This window comes from Mastigoproctus giganteus, chromosome 2 (genome assembly GCF_048544385.1).
Source record: "Mastigoproctus giganteus isolate SK-2022 chromosome 2, ASM4854438v1, whole genome shotgun sequence".
Taxonomy (NCBI): domain Eukaryota; kingdom Metazoa; phylum Arthropoda; class Arachnida; order Uropygi; family Thelyphonidae; genus Mastigoproctus; species Mastigoproctus giganteus.
In genome coordinates, this window is record NC_143576.1 from 260,659,401 (window position 1) to 260,679,668 (window position 20,268).

The 20,268-nt window shown below is 35.8% G+C and overlaps 1 long non-coding RNA gene across 2 annotated transcripts in view; it reads left to right on the forward strand.

The window, feature by feature from the left end:
- Window positions 1-20,268, forward strand: part of LOC150090427 (uncharacterized) — a 106,198-nt gene that overhangs the window by 67,483 nt on the left and 18,447 nt on the right. For both annotated transcript variants that reach the window (XR_016546708.1, XR_016546709.1), the window contains exons 4-5: window positions 3,169-3,225; window positions 14,536-14,629. This is a non-coding gene — a long non-coding RNA (uncharacterized LOC150090427). The remainder of the gene's footprint in view (window positions 1-3,168; window positions 3,226-14,535; window positions 14,630-20,268) is intronic.

The following is a 20,268-nucleotide window of genomic DNA, read 5'->3' on the forward strand; positions in this document are numbered from 1 at the left end:
TATAAGGCCTTGAATGGGTTGAGCACGCTGAATTCTGATGGGATCCTTCCACTTGTTCAGATTGCGAACCTAAGGGGACATAAATTCAAATTAAGAAAAGACAGATGTAGATTAGATGTGCGGAAATTTGCCTTTAGCCAGCGGGTAGTTAATTTGGAGGGAATGGTGTGTTTTTTTTTTTTTTTTTTGGCTGATGCTGCATAAGCACATACATTTGCTTTCTGGTATCATCACATGCCGTAGTAGCATGTGATGCAATGACTTTGTAAAATTTCAATTGTGTTTCTTTCCTTATTTTCTTAGCCAGAGTTCGTTCTATTGTTCCACATATATTTTGAAATTTTTCCAATTTCTGGTTCATATCTCCTTCCACATCATATGTTATATCACATCCTAGATATTTAAAATGTTTTACTCCTTCTAATATTTTATTGTCTATAACTATTTTTGTTCTCACCGTATTTTACCCCTTAAAAGCCATTGTTCTAGTTTTCGTTGTTGATATTTTAACTTTATATTCTTCTGTTATTTGGTTTAATTTAAATATTGTTCTTTGTAAATTATCTTCACTATCTTGAATAATTACTTGATCATCTGCAAATATTTTTCCAATTTGTATTTTTATATATCCCTGTATTTAAATATATCCCTGTATTAATTTCCTCTTTCCATTTACATATCATATCCTCGATATATATGTTAAACAACGTTGGTGACAAGCTACAACCCTGTCTAACTCCTTGATTTATTATACTTTCTTCTGTTAATTTATTACCTGTATCTATTACTATTTTTGTTCCTTGATATAAACTCTATTTTTGTAAGATGCTTTGGGTATCCTTTATTACTCAATATGTCCTATAGTTTTCGTCTGTTTACTCGATCAAATGCTTTTTCATAATCTATAAATGCTAAATGCGTTTCTAAATTAAACTCTTCATTTTTCTATTATTTGTTTTAATACAAATATATTATCTGTACATGATCTTCCTTTTCTGAATCCTGCCTGTTCTTTTATTAATATTTCATCAGAGATCATTTTAATTCTATTATTTATTATTTTGCTATACATTTTATATACTGTATTTATTATTTTGCTATACATTTTATATACTGTATTTAATATGCTAATCCAGCTATAATTCTTTATCATTTCTGTTTCCTATTTTAAATATTGAAATAATTTTTGCTATCTTCCATTCCTCTGGTATTTTATATTGTTCCCAACATTTATTAAATAAACTTCATTATAATAAAAAAACAGTATATGTATTTTGAATGGATCCATTGTAAATCTGGTACTTATCTTCCAAAAGCATTTTAAAAGCATTGAACAATCTTTCCACATTGACAGACGTGGGAAGCGTAATGCAATTTATATCATTAGAAATAAAACTAAGTTAATTTTTCCTTAAGGTAGATTCTTCTGGAATGTCTTGAACTTTACAATATTTTTTTTCAAAATCATTCCAAAACTGAATTGTTTGACGTATTGAAAAGGAAATTGCTGCTTACCAAGGTGAGATGTAGATCCTTTGAGAAGTCACTTTCTCCTCTACTAGTTGGCTTAGTTAAAAGTGACTGATCTAGAAATTTTTCTTTGCGTTTTATTTTTTTGGCTATAATGTATGATGTCGTTTTCCCATATTATAGTTTTTTTTCTACATGAAACACCATTTTCACAAACAACCCAAAAGATAATACTGCCATCCATAGCAAATCTATTCTGTGGCAGATTTGATTTTTAGCATTTTGAACAAAAGCTCCTGTAAATTTTTTTATAGCAGAACTGAACAATTGTATTTCGTTGTGCATTCATATATTGTATTTTCATCCAACATCATTGATGACACAAGAATTACAGCAAAATCCCATCGACATGTTTTCCCATGCTGTTGTTTGATGTTTGATGCTTTCAGTGGTTGAAATCAGTAATCCAAATTTAATCTTTGAAGAATTGATCAAATTAATGAAAATATACAGTGTTGCTAGTAATATTAATGTTATATGCTCTAATAATTAAAACAGCGACAATATGCAAATGCATATAATCTGATGTCTAATGATTACCAAGATTAACATTGATTTTTGTGTTATTTTTCCAGAAGTGCAGAACATCATTTTGCTTGATTGAGCAAATAGCAGTATTTTCATTAGTTGTGAGATGCACACTGCTGAATATGATTTATGTAATCTTATAGAAGATATATTGATAACAATATAGTGATCTCAGAAAAATAAGCCGACCAGGCTAGCCGAGTGGGTAAAGTACCTGCCCGGCAACCCAAAGGTCGCGGGTTCGATTCCCGCCGCGGGCTTGGATCAAAGTACTGCAAAAACTTTGGGAGGTGCAATATGGTCACAGAAGCCGATGCGCCAACAACTACCAAATCAAAAAAAAAAAAAAAATCAATCAGAAAAATAAACTTGTGTATCCTAGATTAACATACCAACTGTGTTTTTACACTTAGTGTAGTGGAAAATGAGAAAAGATCTGGTGTAATCGTGCAGTCAGATATTAAAGTTCTGACTTTTAAACAGGCTGTCAGGACAGCTCATGGGGTTTTGTATATTATATACAGGAACTTTCTAGCAGGGATAAGGAGGTGGTTATCCCATTGTATAAAGCAATGGTAAGGCTTTATTTTAGGAAGGATGTTGATCTTCTGAATGAGTGCAGAGAAGGGCAACAAAGTTTGTAAATGGGATAAAAGGGTGGTATTACAAGGACAGGCTTCAGTTCTGCAAATTGCAACAACTGGAAACTAGGCACCTGTGAGGATGATCTGAGATGTTTAAGGTTTTGAATGGATTGGGCAAACTCAATGCTGATTGTATTCTTCCTCTTTCTCAGACTTCGCACATAAGGGGGCGTAAATTCAAATTGAGGTTGTAGGATAGGTGTGCAGTCAGCAGGTGGGTGATTGTTGAAACAACTTCCATCTGTTATTGTGGAGTGGGCAGTTAGAATAAATTGAAGAAATGGACAAATTATTGGAGAGAATGCATTTGTGATGTGGGAGGTGGTGTTTTTTTTTTTTTTTTTGTGTGTTGTGTTGATGCTTTATAAGCTTGCTTTCTTGCATCATATGCTGGTACTACTACTACTACTAATAAAACTAAATCTTTTATTAATACTGAGAAGCAATTTTATTTTTTGGATTTCAGAAAGCAGGGAGTCCTGCCAAAAGTGGCAAACGAGGACGTGGAAGACCTAAAAAGAGCGTAAGTATAAAAGATTTGCATTTTTTATTTCTGTTTTACATTGTAGTATAGTATGAATCAGAGCTGTAATACTCAATATGTTCTACGTTGATAATAATATTAGTAAATTAATAAGAGGAGTTTACCTCAATATAGTACGTGGAACACTTCCGTATGATACCCTCCAGAAATTAAAACGGAAAAAACGAAAAAATCGACAACTTACCGGTACATTAAAGTAAAATATAAATAATTAAAGTAAAATATAAATAATTAAATAATCAATTTAACACAATTCAAAATCAATTCAAAACAATTAAAATTCAAATTCAATTTTAATTTTAATTGTTTTGAATTGATTTTGAATTGTGTTAAATTGATTATTTAATTATTTATATTTTACTTTAATTATTTATATTTTACTTTAATGTACCGGTAAGTTGTCGATTTTTTCGTTTTTTCCGTTTTAATTTCTGGAGGGTATCATACGGAAGTGTTCCACGTACTATATTGAGGTAAACTCCTCTTATTAATTTACTAACATTGTAGTATATAAAGGTAGTTCCCGACTTTACAAGTTAATTCGTTCCTATCGCACACTCATAAATCGAAAACTCGTAAAGCGGGAATTTTTTTTCCTGTTGACATAATGTTAAAAATAGGGGTTACTTTCTCAACAATTAAATTAGTTAGCTAATTAGTTTGTTTAAACAATGATTGATTTATCCAAAGAAATGAAAATGTAGCCTGTAATAAAGAAGTTATATACAACTTACAAATGTTAAATAAAAATATTTATTCTTCATCATCAACTAAATGCACACTCTTTGATCACTCGTTATTGGCTCGGCACCTGTTGGTTTCTTGCACGAGGAGTCTTCTTCAGAAATGCTTCAAGAGGCATTTGTTTCCTAGATAATCTTTTCTTATTTTTATAAATTTCAATAACATGCATAAGCATTTTTTAACGGAACACACAAATTGCAGCTAACACGATTTGCAGCACTTAACAAGTTTACGAAGCTTAAAAAAAAAAGGAATGAAGAGAAGATTCTGAAAATTTATTTATGTTTTTTTATACAATTGAAGATTTCAGTAAAGGGGAAACACATTTCATCATAATGTAAAAAAAAAAAAAAAACCCCATACAATTCCAGCTATCGGTATTTTCGCAAATGCAATAACATGGAGCTTACTACATGTTTATAATTGCTTGCAGTAACAATAAACCGGAAAGTGCAAATTGTTTTTATTATTTTATGGTCGTGATATCCACATGTGTTTTAGAAAAATATCACAAAACCGTTCAAAATTGGTTCTCAAAACAAAACATATGCGATAAAGTGTAGTGCATTTTAATGATTTGAATTGGTAACTAATATAATTTACACTTTTAAAAATGACTTTTTTACAGAGTTATATAGTGAAAATTTCTACTTCCGAGGTTGGGCAACGAATTGCCAAAAAACAGCATTATTGGGTTCACATTATGATATTTTCACGATACGATGGTGTCTCCGGAGCGGATTAATATCGTAAAGCGGGTACACTGTATTGTATAGCTATGTGCTTGGTTTGAAATGTGGTATTTATGAATGTTTAACATTCATTTTTTTCCAATTAATGTTCATATTTTTGATTTTGTTGATACTTGATATATAAAACTCATAAACCCAGGAATTCGTAAAGCGGGAACTGCCTGTACTTAAAAGCAACCCTTCAAAAATTCACTTGTATGGATACACATCTTTTTCAATGTTACTGCGAATTTGCATACTGCGCTCGATATCTAGGTCTGCATCCATGATTAGTTGTTTCAAATTTTCAGCAGCATGAAATATTCCTTCAAGTTCTTTTAATGTCAACTTCTTTTCTTGAACATTTTCTTCCTTGCAAATTTTCACCTCGTCATATGCTCGTTGTTCATCAATATTAAAGAGGTCAGAATCACTTAATTGTTCTGAATGTGATTTCAGCAATTTGCGAACATCATTGTTGTTGATTTCATCAAAGCCTAGATCTCTTCCAATATTTGCTATTTCATCAAAAACAGTGTTGACATGAGTGAAACTACAGAAATCATTTGTGCAATGTGGCAAAATATGCTTCCAAACTTCTCTCATACTGCTGGATGTTACTTCAGTCCACAACTCATGAATATTGTCTGTTGCTTTCCTGATGTTGTAATTTCTCCAAAATTCAACTAAAGAAACTGCACCATCTCTAGTTGTTGCTTCAATTGCGTGCACAAATGTTCTGCGTAAATAATAGGCCTTAAAAGTAGTGATTATGCCCTGATCCATAGGCTGTAAAAGACTTGTCATTTGGAGGTAAAAAAAAAAAAAAAAAAAAAACCTCATATTTTCACACAAATCAGAAAGTGCTGGTGGGTGGTCCGGGGCATTATTTTCTGCAAGATTATTTTTTTCGCAGTAGGCCTTAACTTTTGGACAAAAATAGCTAGTGAACCACTCTTCAAATAAAGCTTTCGTGACCCAAGCTTTTCTATTAGAGCGCCACACAACAGGTTGGCTTGCTTTATTAAAACCTTTACCGAAAGATTTTGGAGTTTCATTTCTATAGATACATGCGTTTAATTTCAAATCACCTCTGCATTGCCTCCCAATAAAAGTGCTGTTCTATCTTTGGAAACTTTATAGCCTGCTTGAACCTTTTCTTTTTTTGCTATAAACGTTTTTTTTTTTTTTTTTTTTTTTTTGGCATTCGTTTCCAAAAAAAATGCCTGTTTCATCAACATTAAATATTTGTTGATCTGTGTAGCCACTGTCATCAACAATTTTCTTTAAAATTTGGGGATATTTCGTGGCTGAATCTTTATCTGCACTTGCCGTTTCTCCAGTCAATGAAACGTTATGCAGTCCTGTTATTTTCTTAAAACGTTCAAACCAGCCTTTACTGGCAGTGAAATTTTTTTCCGTTTCCACTTCAATCACTTTTTCTTTTGAAGAGCTCTTGCTTGAATATTTTCTTCAGCCCAAGTTTTCTGTTGTTGACTTTTCCTTTAACATTGCAAAAATACTCAAGGCTTTTGTTTTTATTGTCATTGTGCAGATTGGAATTTGTTTTTTAATTGCAGTCTTCTATCCAAATGGCCAAAAGACGTTCCATCTCAATCATCGTAACACTTCTATTTCTTGTGGTTTCTGTGTGTGTTGACGATGAAGCAAGCTTTCCTTTTTCCTTATATGCACTGGCTTTACTTAAAATCATCTGAACTGTTGATTCAGGCATTCCAAGATGTCGAGAAATTTGTATTTTACTATCACCATCTTCAAATCTTTTTATGACTTCAATTTTTTCATCTAACGTAATCACTTTTCTTTTTTTACCAGAGGCACTATTAGATACACTTTTCCTTTTTTCCATAGTTAATAATTACGTAATATATAAAACATTTAATAGAAATTAATGTAATTAATTAGTATGTACAGTAATTAATGGTGGGAGATACATGGAAGTCTGCACATTAACATGCAACACAAGAACAACTGAAAGCAACTAATCTGCATGTATGTAATAAATGCGGTGCGGCTGGTGTTGTCCTTCAGAGTGCATAATGGTAGAAATATTTCAATTGTTGTAATAATACACATTTGAAATCAGGTTCTTTTTATTTTCTTATGGTAGAAAAACAAACTAGCTTCCCACGCTGTATCTTGCGTTTGTTTTTGTTTATTTCTCGATAACGCTTCTCAATGGAGAAGGTATGACACTGTGAAATAAACAGTAACTCCCTTTTGTGAACAGAGCCGTGCACTCACTAAGAAAACAAGCGATGTTTCTATAATGTTATGCATACTTTAGCAGTGTATTTACATTTGTAGCTTAGTACTGACCTTCGTAGCATCACCAGCTTCAGTTTCTTTAGGCCAAGCCAAAATACCATGCTAATCGAAAATTGGTAGCAAAATATAAACCGCGCTAATCGGTGGATTCCTGTATTGAATAAATATTGAAAATAGTAAGGGACCAAGCACTAAAACATGGGGGGGGGGGGTAGTAATAACATTAATTCATGAAAAGCTGCAGCTGTTAATAATTAATGTTTCTTGCTGCGTGACCATCACTATACATAGCAGTAACTAATGCCAGAACATTCCAGTTTGTACAGCTATATTTTATGGATTCACAGACTAATAGGTTAACAATAGTTGCAGGCAGAAGTGAAAGTGATTCTTGCACTGCTTCTATTGGGATGAGCAGCAGCCTGGAAAGCAAGGTGCTGGGGATTTAAAAAACTACTGGGAGTCATCAGGGAACAAGTAAATACATGGACAGCATTTGGGTAATTAAGAATAAAAATTTGCATGTGCACCAATGCTGGGAGTATAGAAAATAAATTTGATGAATTTGAAGTGCTGGTCAAGACGTCAAAGGTGGATATTGTTGGTATATCACAGACGTGGTGTCACACAGATATAAGGAATGCAGAATTGGAATGGGGAGTGCAATGTGTAGAGAAAGTATAGAAAGGTGAGAGGGGTTATGCTGTTAGTTAAGAAACAAAATTTAAGGAAGTGCATCCAGTTGACATGGATGGACAGTGCAATGTTGAGTCGGTTTGGTGTGACATAAGCACTGGAAAAGCAAAAATGAGAGGGGTGTGTTATAGGCCTAATGATTCTGATGAATACAACGAATAATTTGTACAAAGAAATAGTGGACCAGTAAATCAGGATGTCTTATAATGGGCGATTTTAACTGCCCAGATATTAACTGGAACTTGTTGTTGGTCACTTGCACACTAGCAAGACTTTTGTGGATTTATTGGATTGTTTTCTACAGCAGCAAGATCAAGAGGCAACCTGAGGGAGTAATACTCTTGATCTGATTATCAGCAGTGTTTATTCATGCATTAAAAATTTGCAGATAATGGAACCACTAGGTGGCAGTGATTGCAGTATTGATGTAGGATTTACTTAAAGATGTAACTGCCATCAGGGGTAAAGGGAAGGGTTTTTGTTTTCATAAAGGTACTACAGTAGTCTCAAACAGTTTTTAAATTCTATTCAGTGCTACCAACTGATGATGTTACTAAGAGCAAATTCTAAATGGGGAGCATTTAAGGAATTTATCTTGGAAGCTACTACACTTTTCATGTCAACTAAGGAATACTGTTCAAGGATTATTAGTAGTAGCAATAGTGGCGTGTGTTGCAAGAAATCAAGTGTATGAGCTTATGCAGCATCAGCCAAAAAAAAATTACACCATTCCTTCCAAATGCCTGTCCAGTTTCTCAAATTTATTCAACCTGTCAACTTCCACAGTGACAGATGGAAGTTTGTTCCAGCAGTTAACCACCCACTAGCTAAAGGCAAATTTCCGCACATCTATTCTGCATCTGTCCTTTCTTAATTTGTATTTATGCCCTCTTAGGTTCGTAATCTGAAGTGGAAGGATCCATCAGAATTCAGCATGCTCAACCCATTCAACACCTAAATTAGGCCTAAATGGATGTCAGATGAACTAATGAGACTCATGGAAAAGAAAAAAAATGCATGGGATGCATATAAATTATCAGGTGACACAAAAGCCTATGGTAGATATAAGCTAGTCTGTAATCAAGTCACAAAGGAAGTTAGGCCAGCAAAGGCAAATTGCAAGAAATCTTTGACAAAGGATGCAAAGAAAAACAGCAAAGATTTCTTTACTTATGTAAACTTTAGAAGGAAGGCGCTGAATCAGATTAGTCCACTTGATATCGATGGTTTGACTGTTGGTGATCCTGGTCAGGTAGCTGACAAACTGAATGAGTATTTTGCATCTATATTCACACATGAGGAATTCTGTAGGGAATGGAGGCCAGAAGTTTATCAAACTGTAACAGGGTGCTTAATGATTTTCTAATAACTGAGAGCAAAGTGGAGGAGAAATTGTTGAAGTTAAACATTAAAAAGTCACCTGGGGTGGATGGAACCTATCCAATTATATTAAAGGAGGCAGCAAAGGAAGTAAGTAATTATGATAGCATCTTTGGATTCAGGGGAGGTCCCCATGGACTGGAGATGTTAAGATGTATCCCCATTTCACCAAGGGAGATTAAAGGGGGACACGAGTAGTTACAGACCTGTTAGTTTAACTTATGTTCCTGGGAAAATAATGGGGTCATTGGCTGGATAATGGTTGAAGAATCATTGCAGGATCAATGGTTTGTCAAATGCTGCCCTGTAGAGGATAGCATTTGATAAATGATAATTCCACTGTATAAGGCAATTGTAAGACCACATTTAGAATGTTGTGTTCAAGTATGGAGAGAGACCTCATCTGAAAAAAAAAACATTGATCTTCTTGGAAGGGTCCAAAGATGAGCAACTCGATTGGCAGAAGGGCAACTGTATGAGGAAAGACTGATTATGTGGGCTACAGAGTTTGGCAGCCAGGCACCTCAGAGGTGACCTGATTGAGGTTTATAAGACTCAGAGAGGGATTAGTAAAATGAACAAAGGTGGAATGCTCACAGTTCTAAACAGTTTCATAAATTCAAATTAGAGAGCTTGATGTTTAGGAAGCTTTCTTTTAGATAGGAAGTAGGAATGTAGGAAGTTTACTTTTAGCAAGTGTGTCATTGATAGATGGAACAAGTTGCCCTCACAGGTAGTTGAGCCTGACAGTTTGAATAAATTCAGTGGTCTACTGGATACTTACCTATGAAATAGGGGAACATATAATTTGAGTTTTGATATCTACTTGGTTGGTTTTTTTTTTTTTTTTTTTTTTTTTTGCAAGTGCTGCAAGTCTGTGGCTTCCTTGTTCTATATGGCAAACACTTACTATTAAAGCTTTTGATACTATTGCACATGGAAGACTGCTGTACAGATTGGAGCAGTATCGCATTAAGGGTAAGTTGCTGCTATGGATAAAGGAATGGTTGAATGAGAGAAGACAGTGGTGATCAAAGGACACTGCTCTTCATGGATTAATGTTGTTAGTGGAGTACTCCTGGGTTTGGTATTGGGCCCATTATTGTTTTCTGTATTTATCAGTGATATTCATGAAGGTATATCAAGTTTAATGGCTACATTTGCAGATGATAGGAAGGTTGGCAGGATTGTTAATGACAGTAAGCTACTGCAACAGGATCTAGAATAGTTGGGCTGAGAAGCGGCAACTAAAGTTTAACATTGATAAATGCAAAGTGCTGCTTATGGGTAGCAGTAACTCGAAAGTAACGTACCAGCTATACGGTAATAGACTCAGGGTAGTGGAGAATGACAAAAGACCTGGGGTAATTGTGCAGTCGGATATCAAGTTTTCTGAGCAGTGCAGACTGGCTGCCAGAGCAGGTGATAGGGTCTTGTCAATGAGAAATTGCTGGCAAAGAGGGGGGGGGGTGGGGATAAGGAATCCTTCACATATATAAATGCAAAGAAGAGAACAAACCAGATTGGGCCCTTATGTAATGGACACATGATAGTATTAGATACCCCAGTTGAAGTTGCAGATGAACTCAGCAGTTACTTTGCATTGATATTTACAGAAGAAAAACCCTTTATTGTCAATGAGAAATTACAGGAGTGAAGTTGAAAAAAAATGTAATTATGTTGAAATTTCACGTGTTTATTTAATGAAAACTTTTGAGCCTACAGGCCAGTAAGGCTCCTAGGGTTGATGGCTTATACCCTACAATCTTAAGGGAGGTGGCAAGTGAGTGTACTGAATCATTGAGGCTAATTATGCAAGCATCACTGTACTTGGAGTGATTCTATTGGATTGGAAAAGTGCCAATGTATCTCCAGTACATAAGGGTGGTTCTAAAAGTGAAGTGGGAAATTACTGGCCGGTTAGTCTAACTTCAGTAGTAGGAGAAATCATGGAGACAATGATCAATTAAGTTCAGGATCATTTGGATAGAAATGGAATTCTGAAGGATACTCAGCGTTGTTTTGTAAAGGGAAAATCATGTTTAACTAAGCTGGTTAGCTATTTTGACAGGGTCACTCAACATGAGAAGTTACTTTATATAAGCTATAATAGGTTGGAATCACAGGAAAAATCCTTAGATGGATAACTGAATGGCTTCAGGGCAGGAGGCAGAGGGTTGTGATAAATGGTTATTTTTCAGATTGGGTTGATGTAAAAGGTGGGGTTCCCCAAGGATAAGTGTTGTTTTTGATTTTCATAAATGACATCGATGAAAGGATAGAGGGCATGGTGTCTAAATTTGCAGACGACGTAAAGATGGGAAGATTTGGTATAATAGCTAATGATTGCCGCCAAGCAGTGCTTCTTCAGAATGGCGATAAACTTCAGGGATGGTTAGAAAAATGGCAGCTATGCTTTCATCCAGCAAAGTGTAAGGTATTGTACCTGGAGAACAGTAACCCCCAAAATAACATATACACTTGTACTAAAGCCGGTGGTAGAGGAAAGGTACTTGGGTGTTTCGATGCGGTCAGACTTTAAGTTCAGTGAGCATTATAGACAGGTTGCAAGGAAGGCCCATGGTGTCCTATCAATGATTTATCAAACAATTGCTTAGAGATAAGGACATCATAATCCCATTATATCAGGCTGTCGTTAGACCACGCTTGGAATACTGCCTTCATGTATGGAGAACGCATCCAAAGAAAGGCATTGTGCTTCTTGAAAGGGTCCAGAGACTAACTCACCTGGTGAGATCAGCAAAAGGGCATCCATGTGAGGAAAGATTTGGCATATGGGGGTTAGATAGCTTGGAAACTAGGGACCTTAGAGGAGACATGATTGATCTTGAAGGCGCTGAGAGGCATAAGCAAAATGAATGAGGATGAAATTTTCACGGTTATAAATGATTTTAGAACTAGGGGCTGTAATTTCAAGTTATGGGGGAGACGTTTACACTGGATTGCAGGAAGTTTTATTTTAGCCAGCGAGTAATAAATTACTGTAATAAGTTACCTACATGGGTGGTAGAGGCTGACAGTTTGGAGAAATTCAAAGGTTAGCTGGATAAATGTTTAGGTTGTCCATTTCCTTTTCTTATTTATTAATTTTTTTAAAATATTTTCTTCTTATTATTTTATTCTTATCATTTTATTTTATTAATATTTTTTATTATTTTATTAATATTTTTTATTATTTTATTATTATTTTATTTTATTTTATTTTATTTTAAGCCATAGGCTTCCTTGCACCATGTGGCCATTGCTAATACTAATATACAGGAATTTTGCTAGCAGGGATAAGGAGGTGGTTATTCCTTTGTATAAGGCTATGGTTAAGCCACACTTGGGTACTGTATACAGGTCTGGTGGCCTCATTTTATGAAGGATGTAAAGCTGCTGGAAAAAGTACAAAGAAGGGTAATGAGAAGGGTAAAAGAAGGGTAATGAGATTGGTGCCCTTACTAATAAAGGCTTTTAAGTTTTGCAAATTACAGTGTCTGGAGACTAGGCACCTGTGAGGTGATCTGATTGAGGTGTATAAGGTCTTGCATGGTTGAGCAAGCCCAATGCTGATGCGATTTTTCTTCTTGCTTAGATTACTCACCTGTTGGGCATAAATTCAAATTGAGGAAAGATAGTTGTAGAATAGATGTGCAGAAATTTGCATTTTACCAGCAGATGGTTGATTGTTGGAAGAAACTTCCGTTTGTTGTTGTTGTGGAAGTTGAACTAAATAAATTAAAGGAAGAACTGGAGAAACTTTTGGAGCAAATGGATGGGTGAAATGGGAAGTTTTAATTTTGGCTGATGCTGTATGGGCTTGCTTTCTTGCATCATATGCCTCAACTAATGCTGACTGTTACAATTTTTTGCTTCCAATTCGTTTGTGACTATTTCCCGCAACAGAAGTTATGCCTCCAAATCTGTAATTACACAATTCACCCTTTGAAATTTCCCTTGTGAATAGGAGAGACATTTGTACAGCTGCTATGAACTGCTCTGTATGATGGCTCAGAACATGTTGCCTTTCCAGTATAATTTTTTTCTCCTTGGATTACCACATTTGTATAGATTAAGTTAATGGGCATTTTTTAAAATTGTGATGAATATTCAGTTATTATCCCTACCTGCACTTTGTTGGGGAGGGGGGGAGCAGAAAGGATTAAGACATCCCAAGTGTTTAAGAGCAATGGTTGCTATTATTTTTTCTATTATGTCCATTGGTCGTACAGTAAACTCCCATTATAGCGTTCTCACTTAGAGTGCAATCCTGCTTTAGTGCCCTTTTGTGGTCACAAGGTCAATCCTACAAAGTGTCATGTATTTTTTCAGTTATTTTTATTTTACTTTATTTTATTATTATTATTATTTATTTATTTTTTTTTTTTAAGTTTCAAGAAGAAACAAATCTGCATTTAGTTCTCCTTTACATTTGGAAACAGGATGATAAAAAAAAAGCAAATAAATTCTTTGAATTGTTCATGATGCACTTTGTTTTCTTTGTAGAAGTCGTTTCCAGTGCAGATGACATTTGTTCATTTTATATTTAAGTTGAAGCTTTGGAGATAGAAGGCTGCTCTTGCAACTCAGTATCTTTCCTGTTTGTGTATTCAGAAGCTCTCTTCAATGTTTTTTTTTTTTTTTTCCTTTTCTTTTTTCTTTCAACATTACATCCTTGCTAATACGGTAGTGTGTGTATGCAATTTTGCATAAAAAATTTCATTAATGACAGTATTATTGTTAATACAATTTTTTTCATGTTTATAATATTCAAGATATGTTTAAAGGGTTAAAAAAATTAATTTATTAATTTTTTTTTCCTGTTTAGCATGTAAAATAAGACTCAAGTTGCCAAAAAAAAAATCAAGCATAATGCATTAAGTGTGCAGTTTTTTCAAATAACATATAAACCATTGCTTCATAAACACTACAACAACAAAAAAACTTTATAAAATCCATTTGTTTACCAAGCTATTGATAAAATATGAAATACAGGCCCCAAAAAGTCATTCCTTCTTATAGTGCTCTTTATGACTGATTCCTTAGACATCATTTTGATGGGAGTTTACTCCCATCAAAATACCCCTGTCTTCATCCACCTCCCCCAAAATCATTATTTTATTCAGTGAATATCACCTTAATAATATGAATGAATTTTGTTACTACCCACAGAATTTTTTTCCCAAAAAAAAGAAAGAAAAGTAATTATAAATAATAAACATTTTTGAGTAAAAAATGCAAAAAATGGGTTTATTGGTGAGTTGCTATTTTGTTTGGAATTGCTTGTGTATATTTCAGGAGGTGGTAAATGTATTAACTTTTTTGCCAATTCTTATTTTGCTATTGGAGGTTAATGATGAGATGTTAGAAAAGCTAATTTTTTCCTTTCTATTTAACCTGAATCTACTTAACAATTGTATTATAATTGCTGAACTTATTTATTTAGGAGACAAGTGATGCTAAAGCAGCATCTGCAGAGAAAGATGGTGATACTGGAGAAGAAGCAGAATCTGAATAAAATCTCAAATATAGGTCACAAGGTAAGAATGAGTATACAATTGGTAACACAAACATATCAAATTACAAATTAATATAGAGAGAGGGATAGACATATAGACAGACTCACTCATATGATGGAGTGAATGTTTATTCCTGTCTGTCTAGCATAGAGGTAAAACATCTAGGCTTTATAAAGGAGTATAGTGTTCTTCCCTGAGCAAACATATAGGAAAAGATAATTCTCAATTTACAGGATTTATTTCTATGGCCACATAACTCTGCTGTATTAAATAGTTGAAGTTTTAACTTTTTTATGTACTTCATGTCACTGAATAACTTCATTATTAACCATCACAAATCATTGAGACCATCTACTAGTATATTTTTAATGTTGAGAAGACAGGATACCGATTTTGCTGTTCCAATGGGAAAAAAAATATATATTAATTTAAAAAATACATAAATAATCAACTACCTGTTTGACTCCTTCCTCATGTAGGTGGCCATCCAGCAGACCTTTGAATTTCCCAAAACTGTCAGTCTCAACCACCCATGGGGGCAACAATGAAAATTTTACCATCGTTCATTTCACATACATGTCTCAGAGCCTTCTACATCTCAATCAAGTCTCCTTTAAGGTGTATAGTTTCCAAGCTCGTAAGCCTACATATTCAGTCTCCTCTTATGGATGGTTTTTTTTTTTTTTTTTTTTTTTTTTGGCTGACCATATAAGGTGTGTTACTTGTTTAAGGACACTTTCAAGAAGCTAGACTGTGTTTTTAGATGCAATCTCCATACTTGAACAGCCTCCGTAGCCAGGTGGGAAGGAGCAGTAGTGCGTATCACATGCTTCTTGATTAGATCGGGATTCGAGCCCGTCACCACGAAATACAGAAATGTCAGGGAATGACCACCGCATATCCCAGAGCAATATGGCCGTGGTTGCTAATGCTCCTAAAAACCAAAACAACAACAACAACAACATACTTGAACATGGTATTCTAAGTGTGGTCTTACAATTACCACACGAGGTGGGATTAACACTTCCCTATATATAGGCCGACCGGGCTAGCCAGGTGGGTAAAGTGCCTGCCTGGCAACCCAAAGGTCGAGGGTTCGAATCCCGCCTCGGACTTGGATCAAAGTACTGCAAAAACCTTGGGAGGTGTACTATGGCCACAGAAGCCGATGTGCCAACAACTACCAAAAAAAAAAAAAAAAACCCCTATATATATATATATATATATTTTTTTTTTTTTTTTTTTATGTAAACCCCAAACACGAGAGGTATTATAACCTAGAGGTTGAGAAGATGAAAGAAGATATTTGTTGACATTGGACTTGAACTTCTGTAGACTGTAATTTTCAGGAAATATGTATGAAGGAAGGTTGTTCCAGAAAACGGCAGTTGAATGAATAAATGAGGAAGATGAAAGGTTGGTTCTGTGAGTTTGAAGTTGGACAGTAAATGGATGTTGGCTGACTGCTACATGTGTTCTGACTGTTTTGAAAGAGAAAGCGGGAATTATAGAAGCCAATTCAGAAGAACAGTGCCTGTAGAACAGGCATGCAGCAGAAACAGTATGTCGATGAGACAGCGAGTGGAGAGACTCTGTTAGAAATGAATCATTAATTAACCTAACTGCCTTCTTCTGAAGGGAATCAAGAAGCCTGAGAGAGAGAGGTTTAGGGGGCACCACCCCAGATGTGGGAACAATATTCCATGGTATGGCGGATTTGTGATTTATACAGAGTGAGCAGATGTTTGGAAGAAAAGTAATGCCGAGAGTGAAAGAGAAAACCAAGTTTTTTTTAGATGCAGAGGAAGCAATATTTGTAATGTGCTTGTGCCAAGAGAGATTAGAATTCAGGGTAATCCCCAAAATAGATATATCATTTTGCCTAGAAATTGGAGTGTCACCAAAGATAAGCATAAGACTGAGTTTTAGAAGGATTGAAATCAACTAAGTTGTCTTTGCTCCACTGGAGAATTACCTGAAGATCGGCATTTAAGGAATTGGTAGCAGATTTTCGAGAAGTTGAAGCTGATTGAGCAGGGCAAGGTTTTTCAAAATGGAGAGTGGAATGCAATGTGCTATCATCAGCAAAACTATGGATAGGATTTCCAGTCAATGGAAAAATGTCATTAATATACAAGAGTAAAAGAGTGGGGGAAAGAACTGGACCTTGGAGGACACTGGTATTAGTGGAGAAGTTAGAAGACAGAGAGCCATCTACCATCACCCTCAGTGAGCAATCAGAGAGAAAACTGGATAACCAATTACAAAAAACAGTTGGCAAACCATAAGATGGAAGCTTGTTAAGAAGACCTTTATGCCAGACAAGATCGAAGGCCTTTGAGATGTCAAGAGCAACTACTTGTGTTTCACCGAACCTTTCCATTGAATTAGTCCATAAATGGGTAACATAAGCCAGAATATCACCAGTGGATTGACACTGATGGAATCCATACTGACGATTGTTGATCAGATGGAAGGTTTGTAGGTAGTTTAAAAGTTGACAGTTAATTGATTTCTCCATTACTTTAGAAAGAGTAGAAGTAATTGAATGGGAGAGATTTGTCAACCTTTTTAGGAACTGGCTGGATGTGAGCAAATTTCCAAGCAGAAGGAAAAACACCTTTGGAATAAGAAAGTGAAAAAAGGTGGCAAAGAATAGGAGTAAGTTCAGGAGCACAGGTTTTGAGAACAAGTGGAGAAATATCATCGGGACCTGGAGCTTTCTTAGCATCAAGATTCGTCAAAATCTTTCTGACATCCTTTTGTCAGAAGACCACAGGAAGCATTGAATGGAGCTTGTTGGGAATGGTTGGAGGTGTTTTACCAAGATCATTAATACATGAGTTGGAATAAAAATGAGATCCTAGCAGGTCAGCTTTATCCTTGACTGAAGTGACAACAGAACCATCTGGTTTGGACAGAGGTAGGAGCAGAGATGGGCAAAATGGCCAGTAGCTTTGGCAAGAGACTAGAATGCTCGGCTACCATCAATGGAAGAAGCAGGTTTTCTACTCTTAGCCTGTTCGAACTCCAGTTTGGACTGATTAATAACTGCGTTACAATTGTTGCGAGCTTTGGTGTATGCAGAAAATTAACTAAGAATTAGAAACAAGCCAATTACGATATGCAACATTCTTCTCTTGAACAGCCTTAGCACATTTATTGGAAAACCAAGGTTTAGATAAAGGATGAGATTTTAAAGTGGAGTGTGGGATAAAGGATTCCATTCCTGCAAGAATAATTTCACTGACACGATCTAAGCAGACATTGACATCAGAAGTTTTGAAACAGTAATCCAACCAAGGAAAAGAAGAAAAGAAATCTCGCAGGTCATCCCATTTTGCATTCTTGTAATTCCAAATAACACGAGGTTGGGAATAGCCATGAGATAAAGGTTCCATTGGAGAAAAGACAATCACCAAGTTGTGATCTGAAGTGCCTAAAGGACCTCTTACTTCGACCATGTACTTAGAAGGGTTGTTTGTGAGAAAAAGATCAAGCGTGTTGGCTGTATGGTTAGGATTTTCCGGTATTCTTGTAGGTAAATGAACAATCTGTGCAAGGTCAATAGTAATTGCAAAAGCTCAGCATCTTGACCAACTGGGTCGGTGTGACTAGAAAATGGAAGCTAGCTGGAGTTGTGAACATTAAAATCACCAAGGAAAATTACCTCACTGTTTGGAAAGTTGGACTGTAGAAAGTCAAGTTGCAAAGAGCTCCAAGTGATTAGTGGAGTTGGGAGAATGGTAGAGACAACAGATGAATTTGACACAATGAGGTAGAGAGATTTTAAGGCAGAGAAGATCAGAGAGAGGAGATTCCAAATTGCCAAGTCTTTGACAGGGAATATCAGAACGGACATGTGCACAAGTACCACCTTTGAGGCGAAAGGAATCATACAGCGAATAATTTGGGCATCTGAGATGAGCAGTAGTTGAATCAACCGATAACTGAGATTCTGTCAGAAAAATACGTGGGGTTTGGCAGACTGCAAGTGGAAATGGACATGGTTGAGATTAGAATTGAGACCACGTATATTTGTGAAATGAATTAGGAAGTGTTTGGGAGGTTTAGATCTTTTCGCAGATAAGCTTGCTCCATTAGTTTGACAATTCATGGTTTATTCAATAGTAAGAAAAAGTAGGTGAGACATGCTGTATGAAGTAATGAAATTTTTGGATATGACATACACATGGTAAGAATATAGCCAGATCCTTGACATAAAGTGGCCTCGACAATGCTCCCCGCATACACACTACTCAGACTCCCTCCAGTCACTATCTAGCAGAGTAGAGGTAGCAAGATGATAAACTAGCTGATCCGGAAGCCTCCTAGAGAGTTACGAATAGGTTCGGTGTGGTGTACTAACTAGCGGCCGGCCTGCAAACACCGCTTTAGAGCTGTACCCTCGAAATGTAAGGGATGTTGGATCTCGCCACGATGTTCATCATAACCTCAAAATTCATCAATCATACTGCATGATGGAAGAGATGGGGAAGGGTTGAATGGAACTTAGCTCTAGAGACTAAACATGGGTTCCACCACTTCAAGCCTCCAATAAGCAAAGTGGTGGTATTTCATGGGTTGATGAGAGTTATCTACCACCTAGTACTGCCTGGTAATATATAGCGGCGGCATTCCTCTGCTTACATTGGTTCACACCTGGGTGGTCACCCACCATGTACTTGTGCCTGGGGGTTATACATAGGATTACTAACAGTCCCACCATCGTGAAGGTGCAAGCAGAGGATTTGGCTGTCACAGACGGTCCGTACTTCACTGAAATTGGGTCCACTTGACTTGAGTGTCACCTGAATATACAAGTAAATGTTTGATAAATTATCAGTATGATACTGTGCGCTTTCATTGCTGCCTGTGTACATTGCTCAGAGAAAAGAACTTCACATCTGACCATATAAGTTATTTTGGTATTAAAAAAAAAGAAAAAAAGGTAAACTGCAGCCATTATCAACCCACTGCAGGATGGAAGCTTGCTCAATGATTCACAATGAGAGAAATGGACCATAATCACTGCGCTGGTCCAATGCGGGTTGACAGATCCAATTTATTTAGCAGTTGGGGGGGGGTTGAACCGCAGTCTACTCGAAGAATGTGTACTACTGCACTCCTGCTTTCACCACTCGGCTGCGAAGGCTTGCTGTTCCCCAAGTGTTTCCATTTTGTTGCATTAAAACATTGCTGCCACTTTTCTGACCACACCTGAAGTCAGTCTAAGTTATGAAGATGCTCTGCTTGGTGCTAATCATTAACTACTGTAATCTATTGATCTTGATATTGTGCTCACCATCCCTTCATCTATACCATTTAAGATAATTAAAAAAGAACTCTTATGATTACCTGAAAGTAGTTAGCTAATTAACTTTGGTGATGCTGTGAAAGGCCTATAAAGCCGACAGTGGATAACTAAGTGCTTTCAAAACCAGGAAAACTGGACAAAATACTACAGTTAATGACGGCAAACAGAAAAAGGACATGAGAAAGAATAACTGGAACCCCGAACATTGTAACTTTAAAAGGAAGGAGATTAGTAGATATAATGGTGGAGTGAAAGCTAGATGTGTTGAGATTGAGGAAAGTGAAGTGGAGGAGCAAAGAACAAAAGGACCTAAGAAAGGATTATAAGCTTTACTGGTCAGAAA